We start from the raw sequence: 24435 nt of genomic DNA on the forward strand, positions 1-24435 counted from the left end.
GGAGGATGAGGCAAAGCCGTTCTCTAACCACAAAGGCGTTTGAACCCTCCAATGATGGATGTTGTCAAAAAGGAGGTACTCAAACTCCTTCATGTAGGTATGATCTATCCTATCTCCGATAGTCAATGGGTTAGTCCAACCCAAGTTGTACCAAAGAAGTTCGGGCTAAAGGTAGTCAAAAATCATGAGGGTGTTTTGATTCCCACTCGAGTTCGAAATAGGTGGCGAGTATGTATCGACTACCGTAGGCTCAATGCCGTGACCCGGAAAGATCACTTCCCACTTCCTTTCGTGGATCAAATGTTGGAAAGGTTGGCGGGAAAATCTTTTTATTGCTTTTTGGATGGATATTCGGGTTACTTTCAAATTCCAATTGCACCCGAAGACCAAACAAAAACAACTTTCACATGTCCCTTTGGAACGTTTGCTAATAGAAAAATGCCTTTCGGTCTTTGTAATGCACTGGGAACGTTTCAAAGGTGCATGATGAGCATCTTTTCGCATCATGTGGAGGGTTTTATTGAAGTATTTGTGGACGATTTTACCGTTCATGGCCAATCTTTTGAGGATTGTTTGAGTCATCTCACTTGGGTTTTGCAAAGATGTATTGATACCAACCTTGTTCTCAACCATGAGAAATGTCATTTCATGGTTGATGAAGGAATAGTGTTGGGACATGTGGTCTCCTCTAAGGGGATTGAGGTTGATAAGGCCAAGGTCGATACCATTCACACCTTGCCTTATCCTACTAATGTGCGTGAAGTGAGATCTTTCTTAGGTCACGCCAGGTTCTACCGGCGCTTCATTAAGGATTTCTCCAAGATTGCCGCTCCTTTATGCAAGCTACTTTAAAAGGATTGTGAATTCATCATGAGTGAAGAATGCAAGGAAGATGATGCCATGCTCAAGGATCTCGGCACCCATAATTCAACCTCCCAATTAGAGTGAGCCATTTGAGATAATGTCAAACGCAAGTAATTATGCCCTTGGCGCGGTACTTGGCTAAAGGGTAGGAAGAGCACCCCATGTTATTCAATATGCGTCAACAATGATGAATGAGGCTCAAAGAAACTATACTACCACCGAGAAAGAATTTCTTGCGGTAGTGTTTGGCTTGGAGAAATTTCGACTTTATATTCTTGGAGCCAAGGTCATCATCTTCACCGATCATGCCGCCTTAAGGTATTTGGTGAACAATAAGGAATCCAAACCCCGTTTGATGCGATGGGTATTACTCTTGAGTGAGTTTGATGTTGAGTTCAAAGACAAGAAGGGCACAACCAACACGGTGGCGGATCACCTAAGTAGGATTGTGCAAGACAAACCTCAAAAAGCTTTGGAATCACCAATACAAGACACTTTTCCAGATGACACACTTCTAGCCTTGTCCTCTATTGAGCCATGGTATGCTCATATAGTCAAATTCTTGGTTTTACAAGAATTTCCAAAGGGTCTTTCTCGTTCTCAATGGGATAAGATCAAGAGTGATGTTAAAAACTATGTGTGGGATGACCCATACCTTTGGAAATTTTGTGCCGACCAAGTCATTAGGAGGTGTGTCCCAGATACCGAAGTCATCCCAATTCTTAAATTTTGCCACGAATATGCTTGTGGTGGGCATTTTGGAGCCAAGAAAATGGCTAGGAAAGTTTTGGAAAACGGTTTCTTTTGGCCCACACTATTCCGGGATGCTCATGCTATGGTGAAGACATGTGATAGATGCCAAAGAGTTGGCAACATTTCAAGAAGGGGAGAAATGCCACAAACTTCAATGATATATTGTGAAATATTCGATGTATGGGGCATTGACTTCATGGGACCATTTCCCGCATCTTGTGGTTACACCTATATTCTCTTAGCGGTGGAATACGTCTCCAAGTGGGTAGAGGCTAAATCCACCAAGACCTATGATGCAAAGGTAGTTGGATAATTCATCAAAACCAACATCTTCTCTCGATTTGGTTTTCCTAAGGCCTTGATAAGCGACCGTGGAACTCACTTTTGCAACAAAGCCATTGGATCTCTACTAAAAAAGTATGGGGTAATTCATAAAGTATCTACCGCCTATTACCCTGAAACTAACGGTAAAGCCGAGGTTTCTAATAGGGAGATCAAGGCTATCCTTGAGAAGACGGCGAATCCCGACCGCAAGGATTGGAGTTTGAGGTTGGATGATGCTTTGTGGGCATATCGCACAGCCTATAAAACACCAATCGGGATGTCACCTTACCGCTTACTTTTTGGAAAACCGTGTCATTTACCCGTGGAGCTTGAACATAGGGCTTATTGGGCGGTCAAATCATTCAACTTGCAAATGAGTAAAGCGGGACTTTATAGGAAACTTCAACTCCAAGAATTGGAAGAAATTTGAAATGATGCTTATGATAATGCTTCCATTTACAAGGCAAGAACAAGAGCATAGCATGATAACATGATTTCAAGAAGAGTGTTCCAAGTGGGAGAGAAAGTCTTACTCTTTCAAAATCGGCTTAGACTTTTATCGGGAAAATTGAGGTCTAGATGGATGGGACCATATGAGGTGGTTCGTGTTTTTCCATATGGAGCAATCGAGGTCAAGTGCTTGAAGTCCGGGAAAGTTTTGAAAGTGAACGGTCAAAGGCTCAAGCACTATCATGAAGGAATTGAAATGGGTGAAGTGGGAACACTACACCTTGTTGATCCAATTTATGAAAATTAATGAAGATGCAACTTTGTCGAGCAATCGCCGTTAAATAAACGGCAAAAGTTTGTAAATATTTCTTCCCTTGCATATTTAATTTCCGCATTTCATTGTTTTCGTTGCATTTTTGCATGTTTAAATTAATTGCATCATTTAATTATTGCATTATAAATTAATTCACTTGCATTTTCATTAATGTTTTCGCATGTTAGGATGTTTTAATGTGTGTGTTAGTGTATAGGATACCAACTCAAGGGTATGTATGAAGAAAGGAAGGAAGAAATAAGTGTAAAAGAATTGGCTAAGTTGAGGAATTGGAGCATAAAGAATGCGAGTCCAGCAGCAACCTCGCACCGTGCGAGTTTTCAAAACCCATTTCTCGCACCGTGCGAGAAATCACAAACACCCAATTTCAGCGAGATTTTTTTTCAAATTCTTCATTGTTCTCCCCCAACTCTTTTAACATTCAACCCTCTTTCTTCATCCTAACCCTAACCCACTCAAAATCAACCTTCAAATTCATCACAAATCATCAATTTCAAGCATTTAACTTCCAAGATTCATCAATTTTCATCACCCAACATCAATTTGGGCGACAATTTGCAGCAAAATCGACCCGTTTTAGTCACAAGAAATCGTCTTAGGGTTTTTTTGATTCAAGATTTGGAGATTTTGGGTTTGCAATTGGATTAAAGGGACGAATTGGACCATTCTTGTGTAATCTTCATCATCCAACAACACAAACAAGAATCAAAAGGGAGGTATAAACCTTATTATTATTATTCTTGTCTTTCCAAGTACAAAATTTTCGAGTTTAATTAGTGAAAGTCGAAAATTTGCGATTACATTGTTGTTGTTTTTCACTCATAAGCAATTTTCTAGCTTGCGAGGTGCTTTGCATTCAACAAACAACTAGTTAGCACATCATCCTTTTAGTGCATACTAGGTGTTTGTTCATTTGCCTCAACCAAAAATTCTTCCAAACTTGTGTCTTTTCTGAAAAAATTTGTTGTACAATGGGAAAGGGTAAGGGCTCTGAGGCTTCCTCCTCATAAGGACCCAAGGGAGCCTCGACTTATGGTGACATGCCACATGTTAATGCACCTTTTGATGAACCAATGCCAAATGCTCCTTTTGATGAACCCCACTTCACTCCACCTCACATGCCACAAGCACCACCACAACAACATCCTTTTATGTCACCACAATTCAACTACCCGGCCTTCCAAACTTGGCAATCGGATATCACAAATCGTGTAACAAACCTTGAGTCCACTCTCTCCCAAATTCAACTCATGGAGAATGCCCGGTGGGGAATCACCGAGAACCGCTACCACCACTACCAAGAGGACATGGAGGAAGTGCTTTATGTCCAAAATGCAACTTTTGATATGGTGGCGGCCATGAATGCCCAACACATGCAACAATTCCCCACCCAATACCGAGGCTATGGTGAGACTCAAGTGAATGAAGTAAGAGCCGAAATGGCAAGATTTTGAAGAAGAAGGGAATCAAGAAGAAGGGGAGGACCTCCGGGAAATGGAGGTGCCTCAAGCTCACACTCTTGAGTGGGTTTAGGGTGTTCACCTCACACTTTGGGGACAAAGTGAAGATTTAAGTGTGAGATGGGCATGAGTTTGTAACATCATGTATATGTTGTAATATATTTACTTCAAGCATCGTATTTCAATTTATATATATATATATATATATATATATATATATATATATATATATATATATATATATGAAAAAAAAGAAGAAGAAAACCCGGCTGGGATGAAAACCCGAAAGGGCATCCTAGGCAAAAGTGGGAAAGTGGCCGAGGCCGGAGTGAAAACCGGAAAGGGCACTCTAGGCAAAATGAAAAAAAAAAAAAGAGTGCGAGCCACGAGAGTAGAGGTGAGGAAAAGAGCTAAACCGAAAACCCGAAAGGGCGGTTTAGGCAAATTGAGATGATTAGGAAAAATTCAAAATTTTTGTGACTCTTTGAAGCCTTAAAATCATGTCACATAAATGACAACTTCCATTTGGCATTGGTGACATAAGTGGTGGGACTCTAGAAGGCCGGAAGGGTAGGATAGAAGTGTATCAAAGCTAAGCGGGGGGTGTTGAAGGACGAATGTTTAATTAGCGTTTGATACACTTGGTGAATGAAGAAGTGAGTTGTGTTATTTTGAATGAATGAATTGAGAAGTATTTTGGAGGAAATTGAGGTTGCCTAATTCATGTGTTAGGAGATGCTTTGATGACTAGGGTGACCTTTGTGTTTGAATTGAGGGGAGAAATAAGGAGAGTTGTTGTTATTAGTGAAGAGTTGGTGGTGAAGAATCAGTGGACTAGGATCATCTTAGAATGAGGGATGTCATAAGGAGGGCGAGTGAGGGAAGAGAGGTAAGCTTTGGAGGATTTTGGGTCACTTACTCATTATGTTGAAGCTTTGACGAAAAGTTGACCATGTGTTTAGAAGAGGGATGATATAAGAAGGAAGTGCGAGAGAAGAGAGGGGAATTAGGAATGCCCATGCGGTTTTCTTAGCCTAGCGGTGATTAGCTTTACTTTAGTTTGCTCGGGAGGAGCAAAGGGCTAAGTGTGGGGTGTTTGATGAGCTCCTATTTTCACATTCAATTGGCATCATTTGGAGCTCATTTGGTAACATTTGGTAACGGTTTTTGACAATTTTAACATTATTTGACCAATTCCGAGTGCTTTATCATTTAGCATGGTTTTCTAGTGAAGAATGAGGTGCCAAGAGACCAAGAGAAGCATCAAAGGAAGGGTGAAGAACAAGCATTGAAGAAACATCATGAGAAAGCCTTCCAAGGATCAAGCAAGCTACGATTGAAAAGCGCACTCCAGGCCACATCTCGCACGGTGCGAGTTTCCACACTCCAGAACTCGCACGGTGCGAGTTTTCTGGGTTTGTTCCGTTTTGTGTTACGGGCTTTTCCTATGTTAAGCCCATGGTTATTAGGTTATGTTAGACTATATATAGAATGTTTTCCTCTAGGTTAAGACATCTTATGCTCACTTTTATTAATCAAGTTATAATTTTGGGAATTATTCATCTTTTAATTGGGTTTAGATCTACTATGGAGAACCAATCTCCTCTTCTTAATCCGGCTCAAAAGTGTAATCTTTGGTTGTAAGACTACTTAATCTTTCCTTATTTTTCATTATCATTGTTAATCCTTTGTGTTTATTGTTTGAATTTTGAAAACCTTGTTTAAGTTGAGTAATTAATTAAGTGTGATTTCCTTGTTGCTTAATTAATCAAGTTCCTTAATTTATTGTTGTTGGGATTATTGAGTGTGATTTCCTTGTAATCTCATCTTTGCAACACCTTGTTATTATGCTAATGAATGTGATTTCTTCTTGGCTTAATTAGCAAGGAAAGGATTAACTTGTAATTAGGCTTGCTTTAATCGTGATTTCATTGTGTCTATACTAATTACACCTATTGAATTTCTAGTCCCCTTATCTTCTTATTAATTTGACTAATGTATTTGATTTCTACTGGGTAGGATTGATAAGTTGGGTTATTTGATTAAGTGTGATTTCCTTGTCATTTGGCCATTATTAAGGAGATTTAGAAGATTAATCTTCATAATAGGGTGATAATATAATATATAATTAAAGGATTGATTGAGTGGATTTATCAACTAAAGTGCTTCACTTTATTGAGTCGGATTAAGTTTTCCTTAAAATTGATAAATTTCCATCTTAAAACTTGCTTGTTTGATTGCTTGCTACATACTCTTATTTGAATTTCATTTTGTTGTCTTTAAAAACCAAACCAAAACCCCCCCTTTTTACATATTTGTTGTTTATTTGTCACAATTGTTCTAATTGCTCTTTTAAATTCACCATTGCAAAACCCCCCTTCTCTTGGGTTCGATTCCTTTTCTTGCTACTTTACTAGTTTAGAATTAGTATTAATTAGTACGTATCGTGGTATATAAATTGTTAATTTGTCCGTCTTAAATAGCGACGTTTTAAGCGTGTCAGCACCGCAAGAAAATGAGGCCCCAAATATAAATGCACAAGTGTATTGTAATTCGATGTTTGTATTGAATTTCAACAATAAAACTTATAAATTCGGTGTCCAAAATCGGAGACCCGATTCCCTCGCATGTAGTTGTACGGGGCCTTAGACGCCCCTGCTAATCAACCTGAGTGAATTGAGTTAAGAATATTTATTTTCTCATAAAAAAATGTTAACATTTAATGGTACTTGAATTTTTACATTTCAATTGGAATACAAGTATAGACTAAATCCGATTTTGTGACACACGACAACGCCAATCCCACTGGAACAGATATTGACCCAACATGATCCGTATGCGATTGGAAATAGTGCAAAATAATCAAAGTGGCTAATGGAAATAAACTCAACCGAAATGGAAACAAAGTTCAACCCTATAAAACAGAACCAATGTTAAATGAAATAAATCAAATCAAATGATCCATTTACCATGTCAAATTATAATTTTGTAATTTAATTACATGAATAACGTGATTATAATAGTATAAGAATTTACATGAATAACGTGCATGGACCTACTACACAGTTGTGCAGCACAATAATGCACTTTTAGTTGTAGTAGAAAACTAGAAATGTATAAAAAAAAGATTGAAAAATAGACACGCCATTGAAGTTAATCAAATTGAATATATCTAAGGACCTTTGAACCTGAATACATGTAAACCGATACTAATCGACCAAATAAAATATTATAAAAGTTAGGGTGTAAGTTGTACGGTCCTTCTAGAGAACATGAGAATTTTTGCGTGATCCGCATGCGGTTGAAAATAACAGAAATTAATGAAAGTGGCTAATGGAAATTGAAATCGAAACTAAGTTAAACCGGTATCAAATCAAACCAAATTATAATTTTATAATTTAATTACATGAATAACGTGAATGCATGGAGATGGACCTACTAATAATGGTAGTAGAAATGTATAAAAAAAGAGAGAAATAGAGACGATATTAGCGAGCAAAGATCCTCACGATTTCCTTCTCTCCATTTCTTATCCATTTCCTCTCACATTACAATATAATATTACACCTCTCTTTCTATTGGATTTTTCCTTTATTTATCAATTAAAAACATGGACTGTTAGATTATCAAGTGGTTCGTCCATGCACCCAAACCCGCTACCGCTACTCACCCACTCTTTGATATTATGCTTGGTACCTATAATACCCGCCCTCTCACTTGCTTAGAATCGCCAAGTCCATGTACTGGTACTTGGCAATGTTGCCCCGGTTGTAGTTGCTCCATACGTAAGTGGGGTGACACCGAATCTGCCTTAGACATACACCCTATGCTACTTGTTGATTATCCGTATGTATGAAGACATCAAGTGGTTCGTCCATGCATCTGTTTCCTTTTATTTTGTGTTTTAAGCATTGTTGTTGTTGTCAGACGACTGGAGTGACCATGTATGCCCGGTCTCCTCTTGTTATTTTGTTTCAATAAAACTTGTGTTATTTTATTTGAATCCTCTATTTACGTAGCTTACGAATCGCTCTCATGCATGAATCCTCTACTTACTACTCGTATACAAAAGATTAAATGAAGCTATGAATTTTCCCGCTCCTTTCACCTTAATAAACTCAAAAGTTGTGAATTTCCACGAAATCTACACTAATAACTCAACAAGCGTACAATTTGTTGCGCCTTAGGCACCATTGTGTTCGTCTCGAAAAGTTATGCGATTTGGAAAAAAAAAAACAACGTCAAAATCGGACACCCGAGCATAAAATTATGGCCGGTTAAAGTTTTTCGCTCTTAATAGTCAATTTTTATCCAATTTAAATCGTCATTATTTATCGTTTACGTTATCAATCATCGTCTAATATAGGCAAAAAGTTTATTAATTCGTTAGTTCAATATTATTTTTTTGTTAATTCATTGGTAATTAATACGATCATTCATATCTAATTTAAATTTCCGTCACTTACTTTCGATTCATCAATGCAAAATAATGTTAGAATATCATAGAGAGAAGGGCAAAGTTAGAAATTTAAAATGAAAAATAGGGGCGGAATATAGCAATTATGATTATAATTAGCGGCTAATTAAAACACGGCATGATTCATGACTCCAATCCCACTGGAACAGATATTGACCCAACATGATCCATATGCGATTGGAAATAAACTCAACCGAAATGGAAACAAAGTTCAACCTATAAAATAGAACGGATGTAAACTGAAATAAAGCAAATCGAATGATTCATTTACCATGTCAAATTATAATTTTAAAATTTATTTACATGACTAACGTGATTATAATAGTATAAGAATCGGTGCTCTTCTATCTCCTTGGTCTTTCCAGAAGTATAGGGGCCTCTGTGATAAGTAGGGGTGGGCATAATCCGGTCCAGACCGGAAAAATGGACCGGTCCGGACCGGAATCGAGTGGATCGGAACCGGATTAAAAATTCCGGTCCGGTCTCCGGTCCACCATTTTCCAAGTTTCCGGTTTCCGGTCATGGACCGGTATTTTCCGGTCCGAACCGGTTTGGACCGGAATGCCCGGAATTATGGTTATTTTCATTTTTTTTCTTAAAATTGTATTTTTATTCCGGTCCAATCCGATCCAACCGGTCCAATGGACCAGAATTTGAAATAGTGGGTAATTCCGTGCAATTGGTCCGGTCCGGTCTTGGACCGAATTTTTTCCGGTCCGGTCCCGGACCTGAATTTTTGTAATCCGGTTCGGTCCCGGTCCGTGAATTTTACCGATTTCGGTTCCGGTCCGGTCCGGTTTTAGACCGGTGCCCACCCCTAGTGATAGGGGCTGCTTCCTGAGGGACATTCTGAGTCTCCTCAATACTGTCATCAAGAAGAAGTTGGGTGACAGTGGGAGTTGGTGTTGTAGATGTTGTCAGATCAATGAAATCTGATGTGTCTCCTTTACTTGAAGACCATGGGGATTGATACTTCTCAGTGTGGAGGCTTGGAATAAACTGGGAGAAATTCTTGATCTTGCAAGGGAACACATTTTCAAAGAATTTGATATCTCTGGACACAAAGACATTCTTTTTGACTATATCATAGACCTTGTAACCCTTCTGAGATAAGGGATACCCTATCTTTCAACCACCCCATTTTGTTGTGGCCTATCAACACAATTGGTTTGTTGTCAGATTCCTTTGGATAGAAGGAATTGCTTACTGTCACCTTCTGTAAATTCAAGACCATTGTCTGATATGAAGGTTTTAATGGTTTTTCTAAACTGATTTTCAGCAAAGTTATAAAAGTGAACAAGTAGTTGAGCAACTTCAGACTTATGCTTCATTAAGTAAATCCAGGTTGCCCTACTGTGATCATCAACTAAAGTCAGAAAGTATTTGTGTTTATTTCTTGTCTCCTTTCTATAGGGCCCCCAAATATCTATGTGGACCAAATCAAACAAGTCCTTGGCATTCTCAGTCCTGATGGAAAATGGTAGTTTTGTTAATTTTGCCATGGAACATGGTATGCAGATTCCTTTTGGGTTTAATGTTTGAACATTTGGAATATGTTTTAATTTAATGTCAGAGGCATGGCCCAATCTTTAATGCCAAAGATCAGAGTTCTTATCATTAAAAATAGGCAAGTCATTACACATATTATCAGGTGCACTACAAGAATGAGTAGATGTGCCCCCTGAAACCTTCTCTTGACTAGTAGTAAGAACATATACATTTGCAATACAGACACCAGGGTAACTATTCCGGGTGAGATTACCATCGTCTACCTTAGGATGTTTAGTAACATCATTATTCTTTAAGTAGTACACGCTCTTGTTCTCTCTTCCAAGTCCCCTAGTTGTCTTGGTTTGAGAGTCTTGTATAACACACCATTTTTCATAAAACAGTACATAACATTGCTCATCTTGAGTTAGTTTTTGTGCTGACAATAGATTATGCCTGAATGGAGGAAAAAGAAAACATTTTTCAGACTTAGGCCATTAGTGAATGTGTGTGTACCCACATGAGAAACAATGGATGTTTCTCCATTTGGTAAGTTTATTTTGAGTTTGTTCTTTAATTCTCTTATGTCACTTAGAATGGTTATATCAGATACCACATGATCTGATGTCCCATAATCTATGATCCATTCTTGGGTGGTATTGGAAGCATAGTTACAATTTAAGTAGGCCATACCTGCGAAGTTTGCCTCTAATTCATCCGTAGTCTCTGGATAATAGTTATCTCCCTACCTTTGTGATTGTTCATTAGCTGTTCAAACTGTTGAGTGGTAAGAGTTATACATCCTTCACTTGCACCTTCTCCCATACTTGCATTTGCTGCAAATTTTTCATTTGGAGTTGAAAGACTACTTCCCTTTGTTTGGCCTACCTTTGTAACTCTTGGATCCTGAACAATGATATCCACCTGATCCCTGATATCCACCTTTGAGTTTGTACTCTTGAGATTTTTCAGGGAATCTCTTGGATACAGGATGGTCAGCTGAGTATCCTATAACTTTTCAACACTTGTCCTTTATGTGTCTCATTCTAGGATAGAGAGGACATGAAGGAGTGGTGTCAGGTTCTTTCTGACCAGCAAAGAAGGCATAGTTATCCACTTCCATCTTATCAGGGATCTTATAGTTTCTCCTCTGAGCCTCCTTATGCTGGAAAAGAGCTGCTGCCTCTTCCACAGTGGGCAACGGAGTCATCATCAGCACATTTGTTCTCATGGTGGTGTAGGATGGATTCAGTCCATTCAGAAATTGAAAGAGCTTCCTTTCCTCCTGTTCTTTGAACTGAGCATCAAGCCAGGCATTGAGTTCAGGAGTCAATACTTATATTTTCAAAACCGACTCAAAACGACAAATACTTATTTTTGAGCATTATTTTAAAAATAGATTCATATATATGTCACTTTTTTTTTAAATGAATTGAACTAGTTTACATTTATATGAAAACTTTGAGCAGTTAAATATATAATATTATTTTTACATTTAACAAAAACTTATGATTTATCTTGGGTCGGTATTGAACCAATTGTGTTGATGATGATAAGTTCTTAATCTTTTTATTTTCTCTTGACTAATGTTTGTATGCTAGATGAGATGTGCATAGGTTTACAAGGACATTATTCTTGCGTGGAAGATGATTGAAGCTTTGGTTCTAGTCTTGGTCCTTTGTCTAGCTAATTGTAAAGTATATTGCCTGAGTTTACTCGTCGTATGTTCTGAACAGACCTACAGACTGTTCAGTTCTGAACGGTTCTTAAAAACGCAGCTTTAAGCTTTTTCTGGTTTTATTTTACAAAATATTTCGAAAAAGATAATCTTCAAATATGATTTTGACTGAAAATATTATGTTGGAACTTTCACTACGCCAATTCTGGCAATCAATAAGGAGCGTATCACAACGGTTTAATCCATTTAATAACGACACTTAGATTACCATTTTCAAAATATTGGCGGAAACCTAGACCACGCTAATAAGAATAACGGTTTCCGTCGAAAACCGTTCTTATTATAATGTGACAACGCTTGTTTAACAAACCATTATAAAAAAACGTTTAACGGTTTCCAAAAGCTTGTTATAAAATCGCTCTTATCAACGGTTGTTAGACAACCATTACCGGTTTAAGAAAATGACATTTCGAAAACCGTTACTAAATTAGCACCAGTAACTGTTTGTGTTACTCGTTGTTATGTTATAGATACGAGTTTCTTATAACCGTTATCATTTGCTATTATGAAAGAACGGTTTTTCAATTCAAGCGTTGTCACTATTTGATTAGATTTCTCAGTTTGACCACTGCATTCAAAACTTTATCATAACTTTAATAAATATTCAGTTTGACCAACCTTTTTCAATTTAACCAAAATAATTCTATAAATATGTCTTCATAACGTTAAAATCTAATTATCAAATATTTACTCTTTAATTTCTCTCTAAAAAAAATATGGCTGGTGTATCGGAGCTACAATCACGTAATCGTTACGCACAACCTTTTACTTGCATTCTCCATAATCTCCTGATTCGTTATGATGGGAATGGAAAGGGTTTAATCCCTAATTTTTGGTGGTTGAGGCAAATGCTTCATGACTCCGGTTAAAAAAGTGTACCCTGTGTCTACAAACAAGCAAGGTTTTATAGACTTTGCTTTTATTGAGTTTGACGAAGCCAACTTCCATGATAGTTTTCGTCAGGCAATAACATTAGGGGCTAGATTTGCGGAGAAAGATGCGGGGAAAGAGGACTTTTATTCGGATGTTAAACAAACGGCCCTTATCTATGGGTTGCGACCCATGTTGATAATCGTCTGCTGACACATTATCGGAGGCAGTACATTCCTGCCAACGTGCCTATGTCATGGGAGAAAGAGGCCATTCCATCAGCTGCGCTCCCCGGTGATGATGAAGAGTCGATCTACGACTTAATCTATGCCGAAATTGGGCATGAAGACTATCCTAATTCTTCATCAGATTCTAATTAAGTCTTTAATTATTATCTGACATTATGAGTTGTATTTTGATTATGGTGGTTATTTGAATAAAAGTTTGATTATTTATATTATTTGTTACTACGTTTTAATCAAGTCCTTACACTCAAATTCAATCCACCAAATAAAATATTATAATGACTAACTTTCTACTTATAATAATAAAAAAGAATGGAAACGACATAATAAGATAATAAGAATTAGAACCGTTATAGTAATAATAAGACAAAATGATAACGGTTCTTTGTTAAGCCGTTATCATATTACATATATCAACAACGGTTATTTTAAAGCCGTTGTCATATTAAAACAATTAACAACAGTGTTTCTTAAAACCGTTGTAAAAACAGATTGACTGTGAAAACTGAAAAGTTTGTGATTTTAGTTTACCAATGACATGCCCTATTATTATTGGTTGTTTGACCATTATTCACCTCATGCATGCTTGCACAATTACAACGGTACTTATAAGAACCTTTTTAGATTATGCAACTCTAAAAATAAATGAAATTTCAAAGGTATTAATAATATAATGACTGATGGTGAACAAGTCATCTTTGCCGTCGTCGCCATCATTAATCTTTATAGCTTAAAAAAGGTAATCTCATTTTCATAGCTACTGGCTTATATATGGGTCATACTTGGATGATTGATGGTGAAATTGGTGATCCCATTTATAATAATGAAATTGCTGAATTTTACAATTTCGTTAGTGAAAATTTCATCTCCACTCATCAATCCCCTGCCCTTATAATAGATATGGTAATATTAGGGTTTTGCCTATCCCAGATGTCAAAATACACTTAGAAAAGAATAGTTTCAGTAGAGATTATAGGCGTTGGATTTTTCATGGAGAATTAGAGGATGAGGATGGGAAATCTGATGTAGAGGTAAATAATCATACACCCAAAGCTGCTGGTTTAGATATAGAGGATGAGGCATATGATGCGTGTGTAAACAATCGTTCACCTACACCTGAAGTTGTTTTAGGTGAGAAGATTGCTGAAGATGATGGATTCGATGATTTTGAAGCTACCGGTGATGGGGAAATAAATGTTGATGATTTAATTGAGAAGTTGAGTTAATCTGAAATGCCTTTATTTACTGATTGTAAGAAGTATACCAAATTGTCCGCGGTGGTAAAGTTATATAACTTGAAGGGGGCAAATGGGTGGAGTGATAAGAGTTTTACGGATCTTCTAGCTTTGCTATGTGACATGCTTCCTGACGGTAATGTTCTTCTGAGTCGGACATATGAGGCTAAAAAAATGATTAGAGAATTGGGCATGGAATAATGAGAAAATACATGCTTGTCCCAATGACTGCATATTGTACCGTAAAGATTATGAGAAATTATCATATTTTACGCGCTGCTCTGTATGGCATTATAAGACTAAGGAAGGGATCCCAGCTAAGGTGTTGTGATATTTTCCAAAAATACCAAGATTCATAAGGATTTATTTGAATGAAGAAGATGGAAGAATGTTGACTTGGCATAATAGTGGAAGGATTGAAGATGGAAAGTTAAGACACCCAGCGGATGGTCAACAGTGGAAAGAGTTTGACGCTAAATATCCTGACTTCGCCAAAGAAACAACGAACTTCCGTCTAGGGATCTCCACAGATGGAATGAACCCTCATAGAAACATGAGTACCCAATACAGTACTTGGCCAGTTGTGTTGGCCATCTATAATTTGCCCCCATGGGTTTGCATGAAACGAAAGTATCTGATGTTGTCTTTGTTGATATCTGGCCCTCGACAACCTGGAAATGACATAGATGTGTATTTGGAATCACTTCTAGATGATCTGAAGATTCTGTGGGAAAGAGGGATACCGGTGTTTGATGGTTATAAGAAGGAAAGTTTCAATCTGAGAGCTATGTTATTGTGTACAATAACTGACTTTCCGGCGTACGACGATCTTTCTGGACATACTACACATGGAAAAGAGGCTTGCCCATTGTGTGTGTGGGGGGGGGGAGGGGGATGTTGAATCAGAATATTTGAAGCATTCTCGCAAGCATGTGTACAGGGGAAATCGTCGATGGTTATGCCATGATCATCATTATCGTAAGCTTCACAAGGCGTTTAATGGGTGTCCTGAGCAACGTGGGAGTCCTCAGATTTTGAATGGTCATGAAGTATATGATAAAGTGAAAGATATTGAGAGAACGTATGGGAAGAAGGGACCTAAGTTGTCTACTCGTGGTTATAAAAAAACCATATTTTTTACCAAACTTCCGTACTGGCGTGACCTCCCGATTAGACATTGACTAGATTTTATTCACATTGAAAAGAACGTTTGTGATAATATAATCAATACTCTGCTGAATGTCCCGGGTAGGACAAAAGACAACAAGGCAACTAGGGATGATATGCTTGAGATGGGTATTAGGCCCGAGCTGGCAGCTAAAACAAAAGGAAATCGGACTTTTTTGCCGCCTGCAGCTCATACTCTTTCAAAAAAGGAGAAAAAAGAGTTTTGCGAATGCTTGCATGGTATTAAGGTGCCAGCAGGCTATTCATCTAATATTAAAAGCCTTGTTTCGTTGCAGGACCTAAAACTTACTGGTTTATAGTCACATGACTATCATACATTAATGCAACAACTACTAGCTGTGGCCGTTCGTTCCATTCTACCTCCAAAGGTTCGACATGCTATAATTAGATTTTGCTATTTCTTCAAATCAATCAACAGTAAAGTCATTGATCCCGATGAAGCGGAAACTTTGCAGGAGATCCTCGTCACCAGTCTTTGTCAGTTTGAAATGTATTTTCCTCCCTCATTGTTCAATATCATGGTTCATTTGACTGTCCACCTAGTCCGAGAGGTTTTGTATCTCGGGCCAGTGTATTTGAGATATTGTGGACAGCGGGCCGCCCACGGGGGCGCTTGGTGAAGGTCGAAAACAAGCGTTTGCATTTTGTATGGAGTCGCCACCAATTTTTATGGGAAATTGGAACCGTTCGAATACCTCGTGTCATGTCAAGACACAAAGTAGTGACATGAACACTAAGCAATCGTTACCCTTAGCATTCTATGTCTAGAATGACTCTCGTGGATGCCAATGAACACGGGTGCTCACGGAGATCTGGAGTAAGGGGTGAGGGTACGTATTAGGAAGCTCTTTTGATCGAACACCTAATCCCGCCCGCCTCGATAGCGGCATCTACTAATGATTAGGGAAGTTATTCGTACTTGATATATCGTCGGCTATATGCATGCAATGCAACATCCATTGTTTTGATCCTAGCATGTGAGAATATAACTAAGTCGGTGGACAATTAATTAGCATACAATTGGGTCAAAGTAGGATTTAATGTTGATTTACATGTGAAAACATACAAACAAAGAAAGAAATACAGTGATTATAAATTACAATAATGAAAATTACAATAATTACATTGGGATAGACGAGTTATGTCGGAAATACCTTTAAAACGGATAATTTGAGAAAAAGAATAAAAGAATAATTGAACGAACAAGTCAGAAGGTGATAATACGGATAATAGTTAGTTAATACGTAGTCTAAACAAACTATGTCAAGGCAGAAACGGAGTTCAGGGACAGAACTCAGCCAGGAACAGGCGCAGCAAAGCGGCGTCCCTTGGAATAGGCGCAGCAAAGCTGCGTCCCTTGGAATAGGCGCAGCAGACGCTGCGTCTGTTCCTTGGCTCAGTTCTGGCTGTGAAGCCGTATTTGCAAGCCGTTAATGTCGATTGGTGATTTTAATGATTAATTTAATTATTTACTCGGATGAAAGTGATTAACAGGTTATTTAACACATGAATAGGTCATAAAAGCAGTAAAACATGAATGAGACGGATGCAAACGGATTAATTACATGATGAAATAATGATAGAAGTGAAAAATATTAATGAGTCCTACGAATTAAATGATTAACTACGTTAGACACAACGGATTAATGACGAATATGCGACGAATATGACAAAGGACGGATTAAACTATATCAAGGACGAATTCCAGAAACCCAATATGAACGAATTGAATCTCTACAACCCGGAATTGAATTATAATGACGAAAACCCGCAAATATGAATTATAAGGGATTTAAGTCGGATTTATGACAAATTAAACATGGGAATGACGGTGAATAATATACACATGTGATTTATATGTTATCATGACGAACAATTAACAAGCGAACAAGCAAAAGAAGGATTTTGAACACGAATTTCAGAGGACAAACGAAGAAGAAAGGAAGCAGGAACTGCGGCAGCCTCACGAAGAGGCGCAGCAGGAACTGCGCTTCTTCGAAGAGGCGCAGCAGTTGCTGCGTCCTTTCTCGACGGTTATTTACTGAAATCCGCAAAAACAGGTTTTAACAAAGGGTTTTAGAAATCGGTTTTAACGGTATTTTCGACGTAAACCTTACAATTGATGATACGAAAAGGTAAAATACAATAAATAAATAAGAATTATACACCCTCAGACTTACATGTTGACGAAACGAGAAGGACTAAGATATCGATTAGTGACGCTCGACGCGAATGCAAAGAGAGTGCCCTCGTAAGAGGACAACGATTGATTAATTAAGTTGATTGAGTGTAGTTGGTCAAATTGGTCGGTCATGCAACGGAGAGGCTGGTACCTAGAAAGCTCCAAGCTTACGTGGTCGAAAGTTCAAGCACGTAGGCGCCAATAAGTAAGAACAAAGTCTAGAATGCAAAGGGAGAAGAGAAGGGCGGACACTCGCGTGAGAAATATGAGGAACGAAGGCTCCTATTTATACTAATCACACGACGGAATTAGGGTTTCGGAGACTCTTTGGAAGTGAATCTCGGAAAGATATGAAAAAGATACGTAAAACATGCGAGAAAGGGCACTGGGAAGAGGCGCAGCAGCCCATCGCATCTCTTGGAAGAGGCGCAGCGCCTGCTTTGCGTGTTCTCCCAGGAGGTTTCCTCTGTGAAGAAAGATTTCCGCGTTTGAGTTATGGTAGGACGGAAATAATTCGAATATCTTATGAATATTACGGGATATTATTTGCCAAAAGATAAAATTTGTGAAATATGGAATAGAAATATCCGGAACATTCCGAACATTTCGACTCGGGATTTAACAGATTATCGAGAAAATGGAGACGGTTTTTGACCGGACTCGAATGTACTCTAATTATCGCCAAAACGACCGTATCGGGACGTAGATGACAACTAAGAGGTAGACATTTAATATTTGAGCAATCACTTGACGATAATCTTACGAATTGTCACAAATCGTTCCGCGTATCAAACATGCGGCCCAATCATCACCGGGTGGCTTGCGGGAGGTGCAGAAATGAGGTATCTCTGAGCCCCCACTTTGACCGAGGCTTGGACAAGGCGAAAGTCAAAGTATAGCCATCAGGTCAATCGAAGATTACAACCCGACGACTATGGCGACGCGAGGCGGCTCAAGGGGTCTGAGCCAAGGACCCTGTCGCCGGAACATTTTAGAGTCTGTCGACTATCGGGAGGGTCGTTTAAAGTCCATTAGACTACGTAAGGAAGCTCGCCAGCCATAAGAAGAGACCATACCGAGACTTCTTCTCGAGATGCTTAGGAGAATGACACCTTTGCCGAACTCCGTGAGGAATAAATATCGAAAGCAGCAGGACGTCGGTAGAAACTGCTGGGGAATCCGCTTGCGTCGGTCTCAAGCGAACTCTGGCAAAAACTTGAGGTTGAATCGGCTTGCGTCGGTCTCAAGCGAACTCTTGTTGGGGAATATATTGACGATTAGGAACATCTTGATCGCCATGGAAGAAATCTTGAGTGAGCAATATCGCAAAATATCGCTGCTATTTGGGACAAATATTTTGACGACCTAGGAACATCTTGATCGTCATGGAAGAAATCTTGAGTGAGCAATACTGCAAAATACTGCTGCACTGGGGACAAATGCGGGCCGGAACGAAAGAAAATCGTCGAATGGGCCCAGAGATTAAAATAGCATTGTGGAAGAGGCGCACCAAAGATGGGCCCACAAATAACGAACTTATAACGAATTTTTGAAAATCCGTATGGAGGGAACAAAAGGAAGAGGCGCAGCAAGAGCTGCGTCTCTTGGAAGAGGCGCAGCGCCTGCTGCGTCTTTTCCCCAATTTGGCTTTCCTGCGTAAAAACGCGAAAATCAGAGGGATTGTGTTCATTTGCATTCGAAACATAAATCACTCATTTCTCTCTCAAATCTTCACCATTTCCGCCAAGGTTTGATTCAAAAGCTTGCTTTAAACATGACTAATCGAGGTATGTGTCTTAATCTTGCATTAATCTTCTTCATTCGTTGAATTTTGAGCCGCGAAAATTAGGGTTTTCGACCCTTTTGATCGAAAATTTGGGGCTTTTCCCCCAAACGGACTTGCCTTGCCAAATTGATGTTAGAAATGGATAGTAGGTAGTGTTAGGAACACAACCATGCATTCGCTTCAAACTTTCATCAAGTTTTGAGCCTTTGAATGAATTTTGAGACGGTTTTACAGCTGAACCGTAATTTGCTTCGAAAATAGCCTTAGGATTGCCCATTGGCGATGAAATTTGATATTTGGGATCCTTGAACGATGGGTAAACTTCCTACCATCTCGGAATTTTGGTTTGTGACAACTTTTTCAGGACACCTTCCTAGGGCATAATCACCGTTATAGCGAAATGCTGCCGAATTTCCGACTCGAACCCGGAACAAGGCTTCGAATTGGACTTGACTTGACCCAATTTATCGCATGAGTGATTGGGTTGGTGGGAACGTGGCCAAGGATGGCACGGGAGGAGTAGTTTCAGGGCTTTGAAGGCTCGAAAACCCCTTAACAAAGGCTTGTCGTCGTATGACGCGGCCTGAATTTGCTTTAATGTTGCAGGTGATGAGGCTTCTACTTCTGGGAGAGCTCCTATGGAGATAGACACCGCTATTGTTGAGGAGGCTTTAGAGCAGGCCTTCACCGCTGCGGTGATGGCTGCTGGAGACGAGGCTCACGAGGAGGAGGCCGTCGAGGAGGAGGAGGCCCCGAGACGGGCCAACGTCGGGCGAGGAGGTCGTCAGCTGAGAGGAGCTCTTGCGTGGGCTGAGACTTGGGAGAGTAGGCACCTCGTGTGGGCTGCAGAGGGTCACCTGTCCTACAGGACGGTGAAGAGCTTGGTAAATAAGAATTCACCACTCATTATTCATCCTCTTTCATTCTCTTTGTCCAAATTTCTTTCGAATTTCATTCAAAACTAAAGATAGCTTTGTTTCAAATCATAATAGGAGGCCGAGAACATCAGGTCGTTCTCGGGTTACACAACAGCGATGGAGCACTATGAGCAGCTGTCGGCGGAGGAGAGGGCCATGATCGAGCGTGGAGCGTTCGGTCCTCTGGTTCAGGTCTGGAGGGATATCGTGAAGAGGAAGTTGCGGGCTAACCTTAGCCTGGTCCGCACTTTCTTGGACCGATTTTGGGACACGACTTCCACGTTTCACCTACCTTTTGGTGAGGTGGGTGTCACTCTGGAGGACTACGACATGATTTCTGGTCTGCCGTGTGGGGCCGAGGAGATGGTGTGGGGAGGCGCCATGAGGGCGGACTCGGCCGAGGCGAGGAGATTGATCGGTTGGAACTTGTCGCCGAAGGTCTGTTGCGAGGCGGGTTTGGTACCCAAGACTTACGTTCGAGACTACTTTGCGGGGAAGACCCCGGCGCCGGTGACGATTGATGGGAAGGAGACGGCTCCTCCTCCTGTCTGGTGACCCGAGAGAGGGCTCGTCTCGTGGCTTTGGTGGTTTTGTCTTCGATTTACCTCGGAGACAAGGGCGAGAGGTCGTCGACGAAGCTCCTTCCCTTTCTTTTTCGACCGAGTTCCCTAGGGCGTTGGGGACCGGGTCGATCTTGGTTTTGCGGTCCTCATCCGCTTCATGAGGGCCATAGTTCGTCCGGAGTTGATGGAGAAGGGGACTTCTCCTGGCGCTGTCGGACCTAGGCTACTGTTGGAGGTATGAACCTTCCTTTAGACCAAAGTAAATTCCTTTCTTTATCAAATCACGAAAGATCGTCATTGATTATTGATTTACGAGCGTGGGTGTACTCCTACTTTCCGGGCCTCGCGCCCAAGAGGACGGAGCCGTTGGAGAGGGCCTATCCCGTGGTGAGGGATTGGGTCATGTGTCGGACGAAGAGCAAGCGTTCTTCTCACAATGTCTACCGGCGGGACGTGAACGCTCTTCAGCTGAGTAGCATGAGTATCCCATTTCTATTCATTTACTCTTCTTATACTTTGCTTTTAATTGGTCATAGGGATGATCTGTGCTTTTATATTATCGCAGTGGGTGCCCAGACCTTGGGCGGAGTACGCAGGAGCGCCCCCTTTCGTCGCTGAGGTCCTTCGACCTAGGAGCCCGAGTCGGCTGCTTTTGAGGACGTCGATGGGTCCTGTGTGGTACTTGGGCGAGCGGTTGGCTCGTTAGTGCTCTGGGGACGCGTTGACGGTTCCCGTCGATCCTCCCAGGACGATGTTTAGGGAGCCTTCCGAGGCCGAGGGGGAGGCGGACTTGGGCGGTGCCGGTGGCGACGACCTTCTTCTCGCTCGGCGAGGACTACTCGGCGTTCCTTTACGGGAGGCTGGCATACTGGCCGGTAGTGGTGAGTGTCTTTTACTTTTTTTTCTTGATTTGATTCCGAGAATTACGACGAAGGATCATCGATTAATGAGAGCTATTTGTCTTTGCAGGAGGTTGAGGCGGCGGGCATCGAGCCCCCAGAGTACCCCGAGACCCTCGAGTACACTGACGCGACCGGGAGGACGACGATCTCCGAGCTGCGTGACTTTGACGTAGCCGTGACGGATCTTGGCTTAGATGATGGCAAGATCGATTCGGAGGGTAAGCCTCCGACTTGTATGACTTTTGTGTAAGAACACATTTGATTGAGTTTGCTCAATTTCCGAGATTTTTTTTTTTTTTTGATAATGCGCAGTCGCGCCGTCCCGGTTCGTGGCGCTATGGAGGGTGGCCAACCGGCTGCGAGCTACTACCATCGAGGCACTCGTCGGTGGTCGAGGTCATCAGGTATGAACCTTATTTGATTTTTTTTATTTTGATTTTCGATCTTGCTTGAATTGATTGACATGAGCCAATTTATTCTTTCATTTACATGGGTGACCGCGAGCTGGAGCGAGAGTTGACCCAGTCTCGGGAGGAGACGGCTCGCTTGCTGAGGGAGCTCGAGGTTCGGGACGCCGAGATTGCCGTTCTGGTGGCGAGAGTTGCCGAGTTGGAGGGCGCCCAGCAGTAGTTTTGTGTAGTTTTGTAGACTTGTACATTTGGACATCTGATTTTGAAGCATTTTTGGACTCTGTTTGGGGCGCAAGCCCCCAGTTTGCTTGGACTTTTGGACTTTGTTCGGGGCGCAAGCCCCCAGTTTGCTTGTACATTTGCTCTGTTTGGTGTATATACGGTGGCCTGAGTGCCTTTTTCTTTGCCGGGTTGTGTTGCTTGTACTGCGGGTTAGTTCTTGAACAGGTTTGGTAGATAACGGTTTGCGCGTAGTCATCATGCCGCCGAAATTTACATAGAAATTACGCAAAACATACATTTTATATACATAAGGCCTTTAATCAGCGCAAAATGAGACGCAAAAGAACACGAGGAAAAGCAAAAAATTTGCATGAGACGCAAAAGAACACGAGGAAAAGCAAAAAATTTGCCGGAAATGACCGGACGGTAGGGAGGGTTACCCCCTAAAAAAAAAGAAAAAAGAAATCTGTAAGTTAGAGATGTGGAAATGAAATTAAGAAAATAAAAATAATAAAAAAAGTAAATGAATTATAATGGAAATTATGTCCTGAAATGAGGAATTGGAATTATTTCTAAAAATGAAAATGAAATGTATTTCCTAAAATGAATATGTGCACATGTGGTAAAATGGCGAACTGTCGATGTCGTCTCGAAATGCGTGCCCGCGAAAATAGGAAACTTGAAACATGGTAAACTGCTCGTATTTACCAAAATAAAATCCCGTAGGAATAGGAAATTATTCGTTATAGAATTAGGAAAGATCCAAACGCGGAAATCACGAAGTGAGATCGGGAAGAGGCGCAGCATGAGTGCGTCCCTCGAAGAGAGCGCAACGAGGCCGCGCCTGTTCCCAAGCAGGTCCGTTCTGGCGGATTTTTGGAAACAGCAATTAGTATAAATAGAAGCGTCGACGGGGCGTTAATTCACACAATTCTTCCGTCTCCTCCTCGTCTATTCACATAAAACTCTCAAAATAAATCTTCAAGAGAAAATTGTCATTATGAATACTTTGGAGATCCGCTTGAAGGAATGGACCAACGAGTTTTCGAATATGGAGAAGCACGACATGGGTGCTTATAACCTTGGGTCTTTGTTGAGTTTGAAACTCATTAAGGTAGTAAAACCGTTCTTGGATGCTTGCCTTGACTATTGGGACCCGAATTATCACGTTTTCGCGTTCCGGGAGGTGATATGTGCCCATTTCTGAATAAATTCTTTGCTATTGGTGGGTGGGACCCCGAACATTTACCCGCCATTCCTTCCACTTCACAAGGGTACAAGAGCAAATTCAGAGACTTGCTTGGACTGACTAGACTTGAGGTGGATCGTCTAGTTATCCCGAAAGGCGTGAGGATGTTGGATTTTATAGACCGATTCATCAACAGGGCCGACCCTACTGTTTCTCATGTTGCTAGGAGGAGGGCATTTGGCTTTTGTTTGCTGCACGTGTACGTCTTCCAGGGACACGTTAACGAAGACTTGAGAGGTGATCCCCGTCTTTTGAGCCTTATTGAGCAAATGGAGCTGCGCAGGAGCCCGGCTTGCTTATGCTTAGGAGAGATCATTTTGGGTTTGGATAATAGGAAATCCAACCGCGATCTGTCGTTCTTGGGGAGTGCCGTCATTTTGCAGGTAAAAGACATCATCTTCTTTTTTTTTTCTTTTTTTTTTTTTTTTTTTTTTTTTTTTTTTTTTTTTCGATGTCTAATACCTGCTCTTGGTAGGTTTGGCTTATGGAACGGCTCCGATTGATCGAGCCCCCAGTTCATGCACTTTCCTATCATTCCCGTCCGATTGCGATGAGGACGCGGTTGTACATGGTGGACTTCACTCGGAGTGCGATTATTGGAAGAACAAGTGAAGAATGATGATGGTCCGTTGATTAGGTGGGTTGTACCGTGGTGGCACCTCAAGTCCGTCACTGGAGTATCTTCCTTGGATCCCACTAGGTCCGTGCGCATTCCGGGATTGGAGTTAATGGTATGCATCTTTCCGGAAAGATTGATGAGGCAAGTTGGGTTGAAGCA

Source organism: Silene latifolia, chromosome 2 (assembly GCF_048544455.1).
Source record: "Silene latifolia isolate original U9 population chromosome 2, ASM4854445v1, whole genome shotgun sequence".
Taxonomy (NCBI): domain Eukaryota; kingdom Viridiplantae; phylum Streptophyta; class Magnoliopsida; order Caryophyllales; family Caryophyllaceae; genus Silene; species Silene latifolia.